At 45.1% G+C, this 18,397-nt stretch overlaps 1 long non-coding RNA gene across 1 annotated transcript; it reads right to left on the reverse strand.

Annotated features, from left to right (window-relative positions):
• Positions 1-3,567: 3,567 nt before the first annotated feature.
• Positions 3,568-17,818, reverse strand: LOC116978594. Its single transcript, XR_004413475.1, has 3 exons — positions 17,806-17,818; positions 12,439-12,441; positions 3,568-3,661 (listed from the first exon to the last, which is right to left on the reverse strand). It is a non-coding gene; the product is annotated as an uncharacterized LOC116978594 (long non-coding RNA).
• Positions 17,819-18,397: the final 579 nt, after the last annotated feature.

The following is an 18,397-nucleotide window of genomic DNA, read 5'->3' on the forward strand; positions in this document are numbered from 1 at the left end:
ATTCTTCAGAAAATGGCAGAATGAATAAATCAGACCCTTTATGTGCCTGCTGCTATTTTTTTTATTGTCACATACAATAATCAAACATTACGATTGCTAAGAACCAACTTTTATTAAAGGTTAACAATTTTTTTTAAGCAGATTTTCATTTACGGTAATCTTTGATTAGTGTTTAGAGAGAAATGTGCCAAATGCAGGCAGGTGCGACCAATGTAGATGGGACATATTGATCCATGTGAGCAAGTTTGGCTGAAGGACCTGTTTCCACACTGTATGACTATGATTATAACTCTATGACATCAGCATTAGTGGGGTCAAGGAAAGAGCATTCACGTCGCGGCCCTGTTTCCACCAATCTTTCAAGAATCACAAGAAGCGCAAGACAGACATCATTGTATGCGGACACCGAGAAGTGTGTTCAGCTCTGGCTGAACAACCTCTAATCTTGTGTGTGGACTCGACAAGAAGATCAGCATTAGTGCGCCTTAAACCCTGTGGACAGTGTAGAGTGCAATGAAATCCACTCACAGCATGGATATACAAATTGAAGACTTTATACCCTAGTTTGTAGATGATACAAAGATAGCTGGAGGGGCAGGTAGTGTAGACTAAGCAGGGACTCTGCAGAAGGACGTGGGAGAGTGGGTAAAGAAGTGACAGATGGAATACATCACAGCAAAGCGTGGAGTCATAGCATGTCAGTAGCAGGAATATAGGCATAGATTATTTTCTAAATGGGGTGAGAATTCAGAAATCGAGGTGCATAGGGACTTGGGAGTGCTGAGACTTTATAAAGCACTGGTCAGACTCAATTTGGAGGATTATGAGCAGATTTGGGCCCCTCTATCTGAAGAAGGACGTGTTAGCATTGGAGAGGGTCCAGAGGAGGTTTACAAGAATGATCCCAGGAATGATTGAGTTAACAAATGATGACTGTTTGATGACACTGGGGCTGTACTCCTGGGGTTTAGAAGAATGAGGGGGGACCTCATTGAAAATTTACCGAATAGTGGAAGACCTGGATAGAGCAAATGTGGAGAGAATGTTTCCACTAGTGGGAGAGTCCAGGACAAAGGCCATAACCTCAGAATAAAAGGACGTACCTTTAGAACGGAGATAAGGATACATTTCTTTAGTCAGAGGGTGGTAAATCTATATAATTCATTGCCACAGAAGGTTGTGGAGACCCTCAATAAATATTTACAGTGGAGATTGACAGATTCTTCATTAGTACGGGTGTCAGGATTTCTGGGGTGAAGGCAGGAGAATGGGTTTGAGAGGGAAAGATAGATCAGCCATGATTGAATGGCGGAGTAGACGATAGGCCGTATGGCTTCATTCTGCTCCTATATCTTATGAACTTATGAACAACACTAATATTACTTACCCATCGGCTCAATATTCTCCAGGTACACCCATTATGTGATATCGCTCACGCACAGCATCAATAAGCATATCAAAGCAGCACCAATATCACACATCTAGCACAAAAAACACTGGCATCAATTGTGAACATCAGTCACCGCGGCACTTTTATAATATGCTATCAGAGACATTGTCACACAGCCTGAACATTACATCACTCACTTCATTGCATTCATCCATTATCTTCGGTGAACATCATACAAATGTGTCTCAGGAATAGGCCTTTGTTGGCATTGCTTTTGTTTTGGGTTTGACATGTTTGAGTCTCTTTGTTTCACACACAAATTGTATCCATGGAAGAGTCAGTGGAGCTGATAGCTTGTAATGCAATATTAGTAACACACCCTTGCATGAGACCTGTTTCCTCCCTTCACACGGATGAAGACATTATGCAGTTTATTTAGACTTTAGAAATACAACCCTTTGGCCCACTGAGTCCGCACTGACCAGCGACCACCCTGTACACTAACATTATCCCGCACACCAGAGACAATTCATAATTTTGCAGAAGCTAATTAACCTACAAACCTGTACGTCTTTGGAGTGTAGGAGGAAACCCATGCTTTCACAGGGAGAACATACAATCTCCATACAGACATTGGAGGAGCAGCACCTCATATTCCGCTTGGGCAGTCTGCACCCTAGCGGCATAAACATTGAATTCTCCAATTTCCGGTAGCCCTTGCTGTCTCCTCCCCTTCTCAGCTCTCTCTCAGCCCTCGGGCTCCTCCTCTTCCTTTCCCCTTTTTCCTCCCCATCCTACATCAGCCTGAAGAAGGGTTTCAGCCCGAAATGTTGCCTATTTCCTTCGCTCCATAGATGCTGCTGCACCCGCTGAGTTTCTCCAGCACTTTTGTCTACCTTCCATACAGATAGCACCCATAATCAGGATCGAACCCAGGTCTCTGGCACTATAAGGCAGAAACATTATTGCATTCTCGCTGCAAGGTGAAACACCGTGAGTATGTTCACAGTGGTACAGTGGTAGAGTTGCTGCCTCACAGCGCCAGACACCCTGGTACGATCCTGACTATGTGTGCTGTCTGTGTGGAGTTTGTACATTCTCCCCTTGAGCTGCGTGGGTTTTATCCAGGTGCTCTGGTTTCCTCCCACACTCCAGACGTACAGGCTTGTAGGCTAATTGGCTTGGTTAAATTGTAAATTGTCCCTAGTGTGTATGATAGTGTGTGAGGATCGCTGGTCGGTGTGGACTCGGTGGGCCAAATGGTCTGCCTCCACACTGTATCTCTATATCTAAACTAAACTAAAAACCATCATTGCCATGTTTGAGAAGCAGACCAAGGGAACTGAATGTACAATGAGTACAATCTTACGAACATATCACCTCACACCAGATACAATATTGCTGTACACACAATACAGAAAATTGTTATTTACAGAAATGATGTTGACAACAAAGGGAACTATGCAGTACCGAGACAAAAGATATGATTCACAATGTGCATTATTGTAAGGTGGATTACAGGGTAAATTATTATTTACACTGTCACACCATTATTAATTGCAGTTTTAATAAACTGGAACCACCTGAATTATATTTTATTTGGAAATATTAATGCAGATTTTTTAAATATATGGCAAAGAAGAGGAGACATTGATGTAAATGAGCCCATGTTGGTAGCACGGTGGCACAACGGTAGAGTTGCTGCCTCACAGTGCCAGAGACCTGGGTTCGATCTTAACTACAGTTGCTGTCTGTACGGAGTTTGTACGTTCTCCCCGTGACACACCTAGGCTTTCCCCGTGTGCTCCCACACTCCAAAGGCGTACAGGTTTGTAGGTAATTGGCTTCTGTAAAATTGTATATTGTCCCTAGTGTGTGCAGGATACAGTTAGTGTGCAGGGATCGCTTTCAGCACGGACTCAGTGGGCGGAATGGCCTGTTTCTGCGCTGTATCAGTAAAAAAATGAAAAATTAAAATACAAGTCTGCGAACCAATTCTAAAGAAATGCAGGTCCACCACTGATTATGCGGCACCCTTGTTCCAGAGCCTTTCCCCAAAGTCAGCCTTGGAAGTCGGCTATGGGAACAGATCCCTGGAGTTTCAGAACCCTGGATGCAGGGGGAAAGTCCCAATGAGGAGCGTATCGGCCGCCTCACCAGGCCTAGGCACCACATTTTCCGGGGGAGATTTCAAATGCGCTCTCGTATTTTGTCCGGATTCAAGGAGGTGCCGGACCACCAGTTGCCGGAAAATCAGTGGTGGAGCTGCACCTCTGCTTCCAGAGTCGTAGCGTCTGACAGCACAGAAACAGGCCCTTCATCCCAGCACAGCTGTGCTGACCTTTCTACTTATCTACATTGATCCCACTTGCCTGCATTAGGACCGTATCCTTCCAAGTGCCTGCCTAAATCAGGCTTAAACGCGATAATTGTAGCTGATCCCACCAGCTTCACTGGCCATGGGTGCTATCTGTCAGAAAGTCTGGTAGTGTCGCTCCAGAAGACCGCCAGGCTGCAGGTATCCCCCGGCAACAGACCTCGTCACCCGCCGCGTTACCGGGGAACCTGCCCTGTAGAGGGAGCCACCGAGCCCGGCCCCTGCTCGTCCCTCGAGGGCTAGAGAATCGAAAGGAGGGTGGAGCAAGAGAAGCGTGCAGATGGAAGAACAGAGGGCCGGCAAGAGGAACAGGGGTCTTATCTTCCGTGCCCACAAGGTCAGCTACGGGAGGCGCCCCTCCCTCGCCCCATCCCCCCATTCCCTGGGACACACAGACTGAAGGTTACCAGGCGAGGAGAGGGATAGGTTCACAAGTCACAGGTGATTTAGGCCATTCGGCCCATCGAGCCATTCCGCCATTCAATCATGGCTGCCTCCTAATCCCATTTTCCTGCCTTCTCCCCATAACCCTTTTAATGATGAATTTGTCTATCTCTGCCTTAAAAATATCCACTGACATGGCCCCCACAGCCTTCTGTGGCAATGAGTTCCACAGATCAAGCCCAGCTTTACAACGTTAATTCCCAGGTTGGTGGGATTGTCATATACTGAGAGAATGGAGCAGCTAGGCTTGTACACTCTGGCGTTTAGAACGATGAGAGTGGATCTCATTGAAACATATAAGATTGTTAAGGGCTTGGACACGCTAGAGGCAGGAAACATTTTCCAGATGTAGAGGGAGTCCAGAACCAGGGGCCACAGTTTAAGAATAAGGAGTAGGCCATTTAGAACGGAGATGAGGAAACACCTTTTCTCACAGAGAGTGGTGCGTCTGTGTTTTCCCACTCGCATACATCCCTACACATTTTACAAAGACCAATTAACCTATTTGTCTTTGATATATGGGAGGAAACCAGGGCACCTGGAGAAAACCCACACCCACATAGTTACAGAGAGCAGAAACAAATTCCATACATACCGCACCCGTAGTCAGGATTGAACCTGGGTCTCTGGCGCTGTGAGATGGATAGATTTCTCGTGATATTTATTCATAGAGTCATAAAGTCTTACAGAGTGGAAACTGGTCCTTCAGCCTAACTTGCCCACACCATCTACACTAGTCGCACCTGCCTGCATTTGGCCCATATCTGTGTACCTGTCCAAATATTTCTTGAACATTGCAATAGTACTTGCCTCAGCTATCTCCTCCAGTAGCTTATTCCATACACCCACCATTTGTGTAAAAAATTTACCCCTCGGGTTCCAATTAAATCTTTTCCCCTCCTCATCTTAAACTTATGTCCTCTGGTTCTCAATTCCCCTACTTTGGGCAAGAGACTGTGCGTCTACCCCTCTCATGATTTTATACACCTCTATAAGATCACCCCTCATCTTCCTGTGCTCCAAGAATAGTGTTGTAGACTACTCAACCTCTCCGTATACCTCAGACCGTCAAGTCCTGGCCACATCCTCGTAAATCATCTCTGTACCCTTTCCAACTTGACAACTTCCTTCCAGTAACATGGTGCACAGAACTGAACAGAATACTCTAAATGCAGCCTCACCAACATCTTATACAACTGCAACATGACCTCCCAACTTCTATACACAATACTCTGACTGATGAAGGCCAATGTGCAAAAAGCCTTATTGCGGGACAATCTCCACAGACTCTTCCCTCAAACACTTTTGTGTACTGATTGGTTCTGGTTCAAAGTGTTTTCCTTCATATCTAATTAAGTGTATCTGTACAACTGCACCTCCCAAAAACAGTGTCTAATTTAGCTTTCCACTGAGTTTGACATTTCCATCACAGTGAGATACTTGCCAATTAAAAAGCAACATCACCACTTCAACAAGTAATTCTGTAAAATAAATACGAAGATGACCTTTATAATGTACCTCAGGAGGCTTGTCAAAGCCAGTTCAGACTATGATCTCCCAATTGGTAGGTGGCACTGTTTTTCTTTATTCTGCATTATCCTTTGTTTATCAGAGTTCAAGGCATCTGTGTTGCTAAAATACACTGTGGGTTCTTAATTTCAATCTTTATTTCAATTGTTTTATGATTAAATTGGACAGGGCATTCAATTTTGAGGGAATCCAAATGTATGTGATGAGGTAGAAATTTGGTGACACATTTGACTTAGTTGCGCAGTGGTTGAGCTGCTACCTCACAACGGCAGAGACCCAGGTTCGATCATGACTATGAGTGCTGTCTGTGCAAAGATTGGACGTTCTCCCTGGGTTTTCTTCAAGTGCTACACTTACCTCCCACGTCCCCAAAGACGTACAGGTTTGTAGGTCATTTGGCTTCTCTAAATTGCCTAAAATCCCCTTGTGTTCAGGATGTGAAGGTGGGTTAACATAGAACTAGTGTGAATGGCTGATCGATGGTCGGCATGGGAGCCAAATGGCCCGTTTCCACGCTATATCACTAAACTAAAAAACTAAACTAAAGACACTGCAGATGCTGGAATTCTGGGCAACAGACAAAACTGCTGGAGGAATTTGGCCGGTCAGGATTTGTGGAGACAATTGACCTTTCAGATCAGGCTTCTTATTCCGACTGAAGGAGTAGGGGGAAAAAATACTGGAAAGAGAGAAGTGGGGGTGGGACAATATCTGGAATGCGATAGGTGGATACAGGTCATGGGGGAGGGTATAAGATTGGCAGATGGGTGGAGTAAGTGAAAGGCTGAAGGTGAAAAGGAAATTAAAGGGTGTCAGATAAGGAAAGAAGAAGGAAGTGTAATGTAAAGCCACAGGGAGGAATATGGGTAAAAGTAAAAGAGGGGTTGGTAGGGAAAGAGTGGATGAAAGGAAAACATGAGAATTGAGATAAGGTATAAAACATATTGAGAAAGATAGAGGTTGATTAGGGATTGTCAACATGATCTTCAGTGTGGGCAGTGATGGAAATGGGGGACGGCGTTTCCCTGCTTTTCATTTTCCAATGTATGTCCAATTTCTGTGCTACCAGTGAGTCAGAGTTATTAAATACGGATTTTTTTGTTGTAGAAGTATTCGTATCACAGTGGAATAATAGACTATTTAGCAAATGTCAATGCCACGTGACCAACACTTCAAAAGTGATTTTAAGAAAAAAAGGTTACATTTCCTCATCCACTCAGTGGCAACCGTTGATTTTGTATCACACGTCCCATTAAAGTCAATGAATCGCAAAATAGAGTAAAAATGAAAGTGTTCCTATCCAGAAACAATTACATAATGATAGCTTTCAATAGATTTCTTTCTGTCAACCTTTGAAATGGTAGCTTTTTGCAATCGTTCAGATAGATGCGTGGTAAGTAGAGGTTCTGAGAAGGGGAATGGAAATGGAAAGGTGGGCCTGACTTTTATATTCACTATTAATTTGCCTGTTTATTAAAGAAATGCTTCAATTTTCAGATTGCAACGGGTGATAATGCCTCAGAAGTACTTTGTTGGCTGAATATACTCCAGGTGGGCCTGCGAAGCTGCAGATACTGGTTTACAAAAAATAGGACACCAAGTACCGGAGTAATTCAGCAGGTCACTCAGCATCTGTGGAAAAGATGGAGAGGCGACATCTTGGGTTGGGACCCTTCTTCAGCTGGGGTAGATGGGCTCAATACAAAAATAGGAGCAGGAGTAGTTCTCTCAAGCCTGTGCCAACATTTAGACTTTAGAGATACAGCAGGGAAACAGGCCCTTCGGCCCACCAACCAGCGATCACCCCGTACACAAACTCTTTCCTACGCACTAGGGACAATTTACAGTTTTACCAAATCCAATTAACCTACAAACCTGCACGTCTTTGAAGTGTGGGAGGAAACAGGAGCACCCAGAGAAATGGGGGGTGTCGAGGAGAACCAGCGATGATTGGGTTAATATATGATGAGCATTTGACGGCACTGGGCCTGTATTCGCTGGACTTTAGAAAGATGCGAAGGGACATCATTGAAACCTACCAAATATTGAAAGCCCTAGATAGAGTGGATGCGGGGAAGATGTTTTCACTAGTGGGAGAGTCTAGGACTAGAGGCCGTAGCCTTAAGAATAAAAGTGCTCACCTTTAGAAAGGAGATGAGGAAGATTTTTTTTTAGTCAGTGGATGGTGAATCTGTGGAATTCATTGTCACTGACGGCGGTGGAGGTACAATTCAATTCAATTCAATTCCAACAATTCAATTTATTGTCATTTGGACCCCTTGAGGTCCAAACGAAATGTCGTTTCTGCAGCCATACATTACAAACAAATAGACCCAAGACACAACATAATTTACATAAACATCCATCACATTGCTGTGATGGAAGGCCAAAAAAACTTATCTCTCCACTGCACTCTCCCCCCCGATGTCAGAGTCAAAGTCAAAGCCCCCGGCGGGCGATGGCGATTGTCCCGCGGCCATTAAAGCCACGCCGGGTGATGCAAGGTCACACACCGGGTCTTGGTGTTAGAGCCCCCGGCGTGCGCTCGCAGAGTCCCGCAGCCATTCCAAGCCGTGCGGGGCGATAGTGTAAGGCCCCGCTCCAGGAGCTCTTCAACCCCGCAACTCGGGCGGGAGAAGTCGCCGTTGTGGGAGCCCTGAAAAGCGGTCACCCTCCAGGGACCCGCGGGCTCCCGGTGCTGCCGTCCGCCAGACCCGCAGTTGCAGCCTCCGAATCTCCGGGGGTCAGGTCGCAGCAGCGTCCACCACCGCTCCACCCGCTCTGGACTCGGCCAGCTCCGCGACGGTGAGGTGAGTAGTCGGCACCACAGCCCCCGGTCTTCCTGTTGGAGGCCGCTCCTCGTTGCAGCCCCAACGACAACGGAGACCCGACAAAGAAAAAGTCGGGTCTCCCGTGCAGGGAGAGATTTAAAAGTTACCCCCACACCACCCCCACCCCCCCACACACATACCCCAACAAAAAATAACAAAAACTACATAAAAACATGGACATAAAAGTCATGGAGTACTTTTAAAGCGGAGATTGACATATTGTTGATTGGTAAGGGTGTCAAAGGTTTACGGGGAGATGGCAGGAGAATGGGAAAGATATAATAAGTATAATAATATATGTATAAGTATCCTTTATTGTCATTCAGACCTTTCGGTCTGAACGAAAATTCATGCCTTGCAGTCATACATAGAATAAAATAACAAAAACACACAATAAACACAAATTTAACATCCACCACAGTGAGTTCACCAGGCACCTCCTCACTGTGATGGAAGGCAAAAGTCTCAAAGTCCTTGTCGCTTCCTTCCTTGTTCTCCCTCTGCGCTGAGGCGATCCAGGCTTCCGATGTTGTGATCCCCCCGGTTGATGGTAAGTAAGTCAGTCGAGCGGCTGAATCCGAGCTCCGCGAACGGGCCGGTTCAAACTCCGCGGCCCGGGGCGGTCAAAGCTGCCGAAGCTGCCGCCCTCCAGTCCAGCGGACGAAGCTGTTGTTGCGGGAGCTCCGGAGAACAGGTCACCAACATGTGACCTGCGAGCTCCCGTCGATGTCGTCCACTGATAGATCAGCCATGATGGAATGGCGGAGTAAACTCGATGGCCAAATGGTATAATTCTGCTCCTATGACATGAACTTATGAACTGTTTTAATCTACTTATTTTCCAGCATCTCCAAAACTTAAAAACCCTGTGAAAAGGTACATGTGTGCACTGCTATCTCCACATATCCTGGCAGCTCACCTTTGGAAATAACTCATTGTTCCTCCATCATCACGGGATCCAAATCTTGGAACCTCCCGCCGGTCAGAACTAAGGCAGTGACTCCACCAGAAAGAATACAGCGGCTCAAGAAGAAAGCCGACAACCATCTCCTCAAGGGAACTTAGGGATAAGTGATAATTGCTGAGCTCGCCAATAATCTCCCCATCCAGGAGATGAATAATAAATAAAAGAAAAACTCCTCCTATATCTAATCCAAAACTTGCAGCTGTGAATGTTTTCTTACATTAAGGGGGATGCTTTAAGCAAGGTTACCTACATTAGGTCAATAAAGCTGCTAAAATAATGAGCCTCCTTTTCCTCATTACCAACCGCTGACCTTGCTGAGAACATACATCGATTGCGGCCAGAAATAAGTTTGACTGAACATTCCTCCAAGCTGTTAGCAGACTTCTTTGGCTTGCCTGAGGGAACAATCTCAAGGGGGAAGTTGTTCCAGAATCTGAATCACTCCAATTTAATAATCAGCTCCTTGGAAAAGGATGGACATTAAAAAGAGAGAGAGAAATGTATGACTCCATGACCTAAAAGCACATATTTTCATCTAGAAGATTGGGGAGGTAGCCAGATTTTTTCACAGCTGTTTAATAGTTTAGTTTGGAGATATAGCATAGAAACAGGCCCTTTGACCCACGAATCCTCTCCTACCAACAAACACCTGTACACTAGTTCTATCCTTTACACCAGGGACAATTTACAGAAGCCAATTGACGTACAAATTTGCACGCCTCAGGATCGAACCCGAGTCTCAGGTGCTAGAAACACCTCAGAACTAACTTGTGATTCGTGCGTGGATGTAAAAGATCAAATGTGCATTCTGCGTTGTCGTTTAGTTTAGCCTAAAGATACAACATGTAAATAGGCCCTAGGCCCACCAAGTCCTCACCGAATATTGATCACGCACGCACACTAGTTTTATGTTATCCCACTTGTACATCGGGGCGCTGCACGATTGGCAGCCCCACCAACAGTCTGTTTTTTCGTTTTTTTTTTAATTTTTGGTGCGTATTAAAAGTTTGTGTCAATGTTCTCCAGTTTTTTTTATGTGGGAGAGGGGGAGGGGGGTTGGGAGAAACTTTTTTTTCAGTTTCTTACCTTGCCGGAGATGTGATTAATTTTCGGGTTGCATCTAGTCACTCTGCGGCCTACCAACAATGGAGCTGGAGGCCTCCTCGGACTGACTTGCGCCCCACCACGGGGCATACACTTAACATCGGAGCTGATCCCTTGCCTGGGATCGGTCCAACTGCGGCCTTCGGACTTAACATCAATAGTTCGCAGTCTCGGGAGAGGCTAGTCGGGAGCTCCAATGATGCAGAGGCTCAACCAGCCCCGACCCGGTGTTTGATCGCTGACCCCCCCCCCTCCGATGCAGGAGCAGATCACCCCAATGCGGAGGGCCAAAACGCCGCCGGGTATGGGAGTCAAGATCGTCCTGTCAACGAAGGGCTCGAGGCCCCCAAAAGGCATAGAATGGAAGAGCGCATAGAAGGTAAGAGATTTTACCTTTTTTTGAGGAATGTGGAGGAGTCACTGTGGTGGATGTTTAAGTTAAAATCTATTTTGTGCGTTCTGTTGCTTTTTATTTGTGTGACTGACTTGGCAAATGAAATTCCTCATATGTTGCAAAACATACTTGGCTATACTCTTTGAAGAATAATTTATTTCAGATAGCTTGACATCCTTCAGGTAAGGCCATTGTTTCAAGTCTTCATGGCTTGGTATATTTTGACGACCAACAGGCATGGTTCCATGTGTAAAAACTTCAGATATTGATAGAAAATTATCTTAATCCAAATGGGGTATCTCAATACTCATAATGTAATCTGCTCTCTTTATCTTTAGTCATGGTATGTAATCGAATCTTAGTCTCTACTCCTGTGATGTTCAGCCTTCTCGTCAGGTTTTCGAACTTCTGTGATTCAGAAAAGCAAATGTTTGCAACACTGTATTCGTCTTGCTGTTCCTTACCCGTACTGGTAAGATAGAAAAGTTACAAGCTTCAACCCTGGCCCCAATATGAGCAGTTACTTGAGGCGAGGTGATAGCATCTCTAGTAGTTGGCTTCTTCTTCTGCCAAATGCTCTGGTAGTTCTCCATCTATTTGTTCCAGTTCTTCTTCTGCTTCCCAATGGTTCAGTTGTCTCCAGTGGCAATTTACAGATAATAATCTACCAGTCCACTCGTCATTTGGATGTTAAGGAAACTGGTGCACCCAGAGGAAACCTATGTGGTGGCAGGAAGAATGTGCAAACTCCACACATACAGCATCCGGTCACAGTCTCGGAATAAAAAGACATACCTTTATAATGGAGATGAACGGGAATTTCTTTAGGCAGAGGATGGTAAAACTGGAAAATATTGCCATAAATGGCAGTGGAGGCCATGTCATTGGGTATTCTTAAAGCAGAGATTGACAGGTTTTTGATTAGTAAGGGCATCAAAAGTTACGGAGAGAAAGCGGAAGAATAGGTTGAGAGAGAAAATTATATCAGCCATTATTGAATTGTGGAGTAAGCTCGATAGGCCAAATGGCCTATTTCTGCTTCTGTTTCTGCTTCTGCTTCTACGAATGGTCTCTGATGCTGTGAGGCAGCAACTCTACCAGCTGTGCCCTTGTGCCATTCACTAGGTGGATAAATGGGACTTTAGACTTTAAAGATACAGTACAGAAAGAGCTGACCAGTGACCATTCCGTATACTAGAACTATTCTACACATTAGGGACAATTTACATTTTACCAAAGCCAAATAACCTACAAATCTCCCTGAGTTTTGAGTGTAGGAGGAAACCGGAGCACCTGGAGAAAACCCACTCGTTGACAGGGAGAACGTACAAACTCCGTACAGGCAGCACCCGTGGGCAGGATCGTACCCGCGTCTCCGGCGCTGTGAGGCAGCAACTCTACCAGCTCTGCCGCTCTACTGCCCTAAAGGAGGGAAGGTGGGAAGGGGTGGGGTGGGAGTGAGGGATGGAAGGAGGAAAGGAAAGAAAAGGAGGAGAGATTAACAATTAACTGAGTCGAGTGCTAACACTCCCTTTTCTGCAGCAGTCTGTAAGTGGCGGGAACATTTCTCAGTCTGATATGCTCTCAACTACATATCATGTCAGGATAGTGTCACGTTCTTCAGCGCAGCTTACTGTGATAAATTATATGGCTGAAGCAAAGCCATTCTCCGCACTAACTAATTTGAGAGACTCCATTTTCATCCAGATAAGAAGCTTTGCTGCGCTGCATATAAATTATTTATATAACTTGCTGCTTTCAATTTGACTACTAAAAGGGAAGCTCGAAAACCAGTCCAGGTGTTGATTGTGTGTGAATCTGTATTCCAATGACTACATTGGTTTCAAGCAATAAATAAGGCACTGTCTGAAGAAGGGTTCTGACCTGAAACATCACCTCTTTCTGTTCTCCAGAGATGCTGCCTGACCCGTTGTGTTACTCCGGCATTTTCTGTCTATCTTCGGTATAGACCAGCATCTGCAGTTATTTGTTTCTAATGCTGCCATGCGAACCCACTTTAGTTTTGGTTTAGTTTTAAGGATACAATATGGCAACAGGCCCTTCTGCCTATCGAGTCCATGCCAACCACAATCACCAGTGGATCTAGTTCTATCCTATACACCCGGGGACAATTTACAGAAGCCAATTAACCTACAAACCTGTACGTCTTTGGAGTGTGGGAGGAAAGTGGAGCTCCCAGGGAAAACCCAGACAATCACAGGATCGAACCCAGGTCCTTGGCGCTGTAAGGCAGCAACTCAACTGCTGTGCCACTGTTATAGTAGATTAGTTTAGGGAAACAGAATGGAAACAGACCAAGGTGAAGAAAAAAAATGTGCCCCACGCATCTTTAAACTTATTCCATCTCACCTTAAACCTATGCCCCCTGGTCTTTGATATTTATGTTAATACTGGCCAAATTAAAGACACCATGAAATGGAGGGTCCCTGCACTTATCAGAATTACTTAACCTTTGCAGGCTGAAATTTACAGGCTTTGAATGGCGTCAGCCATACTAGGCTCAGACTGGTATGCAGGATGGTGAGGGGTCCAGGTGTTCTCTTCATCTATATAATTAAAACTCAAATCTTGAACACTTCCTGTTTGCACTGCATATTGATTTTAGAAAAATCGCTACCACTTACGGCTGTGATTTTTGGCCATCTTACTCAGATTCCCCCTCCTCTGCGCAGGACAATAGGATTGTTCCCATCGATGAAAAATAAAAGACTTATTAATGTTTAAAAAATGTTGACATTCTCTCTCCTGTCAATCATGCCATGAAGGCCACGCCTCCTTCTGGTGGGAGGGGGAGGGACTATAAACCCGGAAGTGTGGACGTGCCTCAGTCGCTGCAAGATGGGGAGCGAGAGGTCACAGCTCTCTGAGCTGTGAATCAACTGAACACTGAACACATGTCTTCTAAACTGTGAGTGTGGTTATACTGACCTGTGAGTGCCCTTAATGTGATTTGAAAATGAAAATATTGTTGGTTTGAAAAAAGCAAATGGTGGTGGTTGGTTTGAAAAGACAAAGCAAGTGGTGGTGGTAGATCTGAAAAGGCAAAGCAATGGTGGTGGTTGGTTTGAAAAGACAAAACAACTGGTGGTGGTTGGTTTGAAAAGGCAAAGCAAATGGTGGTGGTGGGTTTGAAAAGGCAAAGCAAATGGTGGTGGTGGCTTTGAAAAGGCAAATGTGGTTGGCTTTGAAAAGGCTAAATGTGGTGGCTTTGAAAAGGCAAATATGGTGGCTTTGAAAAGGCAAATGATTAAAAGTCTAAACTTGACCACTGTTTGTACTGTATATTGATTTTAGAAAAAACGCTACTACTTATGGCTGTGATTTTTTGCCATCTTACTGAGAGTCCCCCTCCACTCATCTGGTGCAGAGGATTTTTCCCATCGATGAAAAATAAAAGAGTTATTAGCGTTTTAAAACCTGCTTGAATTGGTAGGAAACTGCACTTGAGTTTGGTGGCCTTGCACCCTGCTTGAAATGGTATGAAACTGCACTTGAGTTTGGTGGCCTTGCACCCTGCTTGAAATGGTATGAAACTGCACATGAGTTTGGTGGCCTTGCACCCTGCTTGAAGTGGTATGAAACTGCACTTGAGTTTGGTAGACTTGCATCCTGCTTGAAGTGGTAGGAAACTGCACCTGAATTTGGTGGCCTTACATGGCCCTCCCATGTAAATATGGGACCCAACGGGTCCCACTTAGTCTAGTTTCTCCTAAGTTGATAAAATGTAAAGCAGTTTTGCAAACAAACCCTAAATGCATCATTTCAATTGGATCACTGCATGGGCATTATAAATAGTATAAATAATGTTGCGAGATGGTCATCTTGTTGGTTGATGATTGGTTGAACTGTTGAGCCTTAGAGAAACTGTTTGAATCTCAGTGCACATGTTTCAATGTGTATTCTTGTTTGCTTCCTCCCAGAAGCTCCGTTTGAATATAATGTATTAGATACTGTATTTTGGGGTTAGGGAAATGTCTATCATGTACTGTGTTAATCGATATCTGTTATTGGACTGTATAGAGACCACCTCTATGTGGTTCGGCCCCTCAAGGTTCGGGGACCTATTAAAGGTCGCTCCCACGAGGTCCTTTGTCGATCTTCTGGGAGAATGCTTAGGACTGTGTGACCTTCTGGAGTGTCTCAGCCTTCAGGAGGGCTTGGCCAGGCAGATACAAGGATCGAACCCGCAGTGGTTAGGTATAGTAGCAGGAACTGTTGTTGTGTTTTTCCAAATTAAAGTTTAGATGCGCAAGTGCTCGACTTAGTATTTTATGGACTGAAACTAGACTGAGGGAAAGCTTAGAATGAGTTATTTACATTGGAGGCTCGTCCGAGATCACAACGGATCTCCAAACACAAGTTTACGATCAAGGGTGTTGAGCTATTTTGATGGTGAGTGCAGAAATCGGGCCCACTGTGCATTGATTTTTGCATTGATTTTCGATTGATTCAAAAGTTGGTGCGGAACGATCATTCGCGGGCTTGGGAAAGGGTCCCAACGAGATTGTAGAAGAGAGTCTAGTAAGCATGGGGGGGGGGGGGGGGGTGGATAGCACCCCTTTGGGTTAGGGGCCCATAAAACAGGGAGAGGAGTGGCCCAAAAACGTGGTCATTGTTGGCAGGCTGCAGCTGCTTAATGCGAGCCTGGCGCGCTTCGAGGGCGAGGGGTGGCCCACTGTCCCAGATTTGGTATCCAATTGGTGGGGTATTGAAATATGTGCTAAGCGGTGAAGCATTTGACCTGTCGTTGCTGGGAGCTCTAATTGGAAAAGTGCGTTCCGAAAATCAGCATAGAGCGCGAAGAAGCTAGGCGTTTATACCCAATGCCAAGCAGAGAGGTGTGTCCGTGTGAAGATATCTGAGTCCCTCCCTGTGGTGACAGACGAGGAATCTCGTAAAGGCACTGGGCTCAGTGGCTAGAGTATAGATTGGCTGGGAATGCTCTAATCAATTCGAGATTTCATTGGGCAATTTAATTTGAATTTGAGATCCCGCGTATGTGGAGGGATACGCACCAAAACTAGTTGGTCCGAGAATGAGTCTAGATTTGCAGAATCAAATTTCCAAATGCAGAATTTCACATTGAAGTTCTGCCCATATGGTAGAATTTGAATTATGTGTAGATAGAACTTCGGAGTTTGTGCATGTTTGAGATCGATTCCGACTAGCGGCTGATCAACAGTGATTAGTAAGCATCTGATTGATTAGTACCTGATAGAGAAGAGTAACTGAGTGATGGGAACCTGGTTTACTTGATAAAAAGTACCCGGATGTGAGGGGTACCCCTAATTCTGTAGAACGTAGAATGCTTGGGACTGCTTGGGACTGCGTGACCTTTTGAAATGTTTCTGCTTGCACGAGGCTAGGCTTGGCCAAGCAGATACAAGGATCAAACCCAGGGTGGTTAGATATAGTAGTGGGAACTGTAATTGTGTTTTTCCAAAATAAAGTTTAGATGCACAAGTGCTTGACTCAGTAATTTATTGATTGAAACTAGACTGGGAGGAAGCTTAGAACGAGATTTACATTTCCACCCTGGGAAAAGGTTCTGATGCAGCCGTGTCTCTGGTACTGTAAGGCAGTAACTAGACCACTGCACCACCTTGCCATCCTGAAGAACGGTTCTCTGGTAGTATGACAAGATGAGTTTAGTTTTAGAGATACAGCATGGAAACATGTCCCACGGTCCTCGGAGTCCACGCCAACCAACGCTCATCCGTACACACTAATTCTATCATACACCCCAGGGACAATAGTACAGAAGCCAATAAACTTACAAATCTACACATCCTTGGAGAATGGGAGGAAACCAGAGTACCCATATTGGCTGCACCATTATGCTGAACATGATGCCAAGAACAACTCTTATCTGCCTGTACTTAATCCATATCCCTCCATTCCCTATAGATTCATATGCCTTTCTAAAGGTCAAATGAATGCCTCAACCACTACTCCAGGTAGCTCATTCCAGGCGCTCACTACCCTCTGTGTAAAAAAACTCTTCCCATACATCTGCTTTAAGTTGAGAATCTTCACCCGTGCCGCCACCATGCCAGCACTTTTGGCATCTTCCTAGAATTGGAACGCACCAGATGTAGCACAAGCAGTGATTTATCAATGTTAACCATAACGCCGTGCATCTCTGCATGATGCCAGGTATCTCATATGTATCGTAAATTACTTTCACAGCTTGATTCCAAAGATTTCTGCACCTGCCATTTAGAATTGTATCATTTTTCTTCCACCTGCAGTCTAATTCCTGGCACTCTTAAGTTTAGTTTAGAGATACAGCGCAGAAACAGGCCCTTTGGTCCACCGAGTTACCACCGACCAGCGATCCCAAAAACATTAACACTATCCTACACACACGAAGGATAATGTATCCATACACCAAGCTAATTAACCTACATACCTGTATGTCTTTGGAGTGTGGGAGGATACCAAAGATCTCAGAGAAAACCCACGTGGTCATGGGGAGAACGTACAAACTCCGTACAGACTCCATAGTCTGGAACAAACCCTGGTCTCTAGTGCTGCATGTGCTGTAAGGCACCAACTCTACCGCTGTGCGACCGTGGCTGCCCTATTCTTGTTGTGAATTTTCTCATCCTGACTTGTAAAACTCGCTGCATTGAAGACAACCATTAGGCCCATCAGTCTCCTGTTAGACTTTTGCACTTCAGAGACGAAGCGTGGAAACAGGACTCCTGGACTTGCACTATCCTACACACAGTAGAGACAATTTACAATTTTATCAAAGCCAATTGGGTGACATGGTGGCACAGCAGTAGAGTTACTGCCAGCGCCAGAGACTCAGGTTTGACCCTGACCACAGGTGCTGTCGGTAAGGAGTTTGTACGTTCTCCCCGTGACCGCGTGGGTTTTCCCTGTGTGCTCTGGTTCCCTCCCACACTCCAAAGACGTACAGGTTTGTAGGTTAATTGGCTTCGGTAAAAATTGTAAATTCTTCCTCGTGTGTAGGACAGTGTTCGTGCTTGGGGTGATCGCTGCTTGGCGTGGACTCGGTGCACCCACGGGCCTGTTTCTGCGCAGGATCTTTAAACTAAAATTAAACCATTAATCTACAATTAACAACAACACCCATAGTCATGATTGAACCTGGAACTTGGGCGCTGTAAAGCAGCAACTCTACTGCTGCGCCACAGTGATAGTAGATTCGTTTATTGAGACAGTATGGAATCAGGCCTATGTAAAAAAAAAGTGCCCAGCTCATCTACTTTAAATTTTGCCCCTCTCACCTGAAAGCCATGTCCTCGAGTCTTTGACATTTCCACCCTGAGAAAAATGTTCTGACTGTCTATCTTAACTCTGCTTCTGA

Source organism: Amblyraja radiata, chromosome 11 (assembly GCF_010909765.2).
Source record: "Amblyraja radiata isolate CabotCenter1 chromosome 11, sAmbRad1.1.pri, whole genome shotgun sequence".
NCBI classification, from domain to species: Eukaryota; Metazoa; Chordata; class Chondrichthyes; order Rajiformes; family Rajidae; genus Amblyraja; species Amblyraja radiata.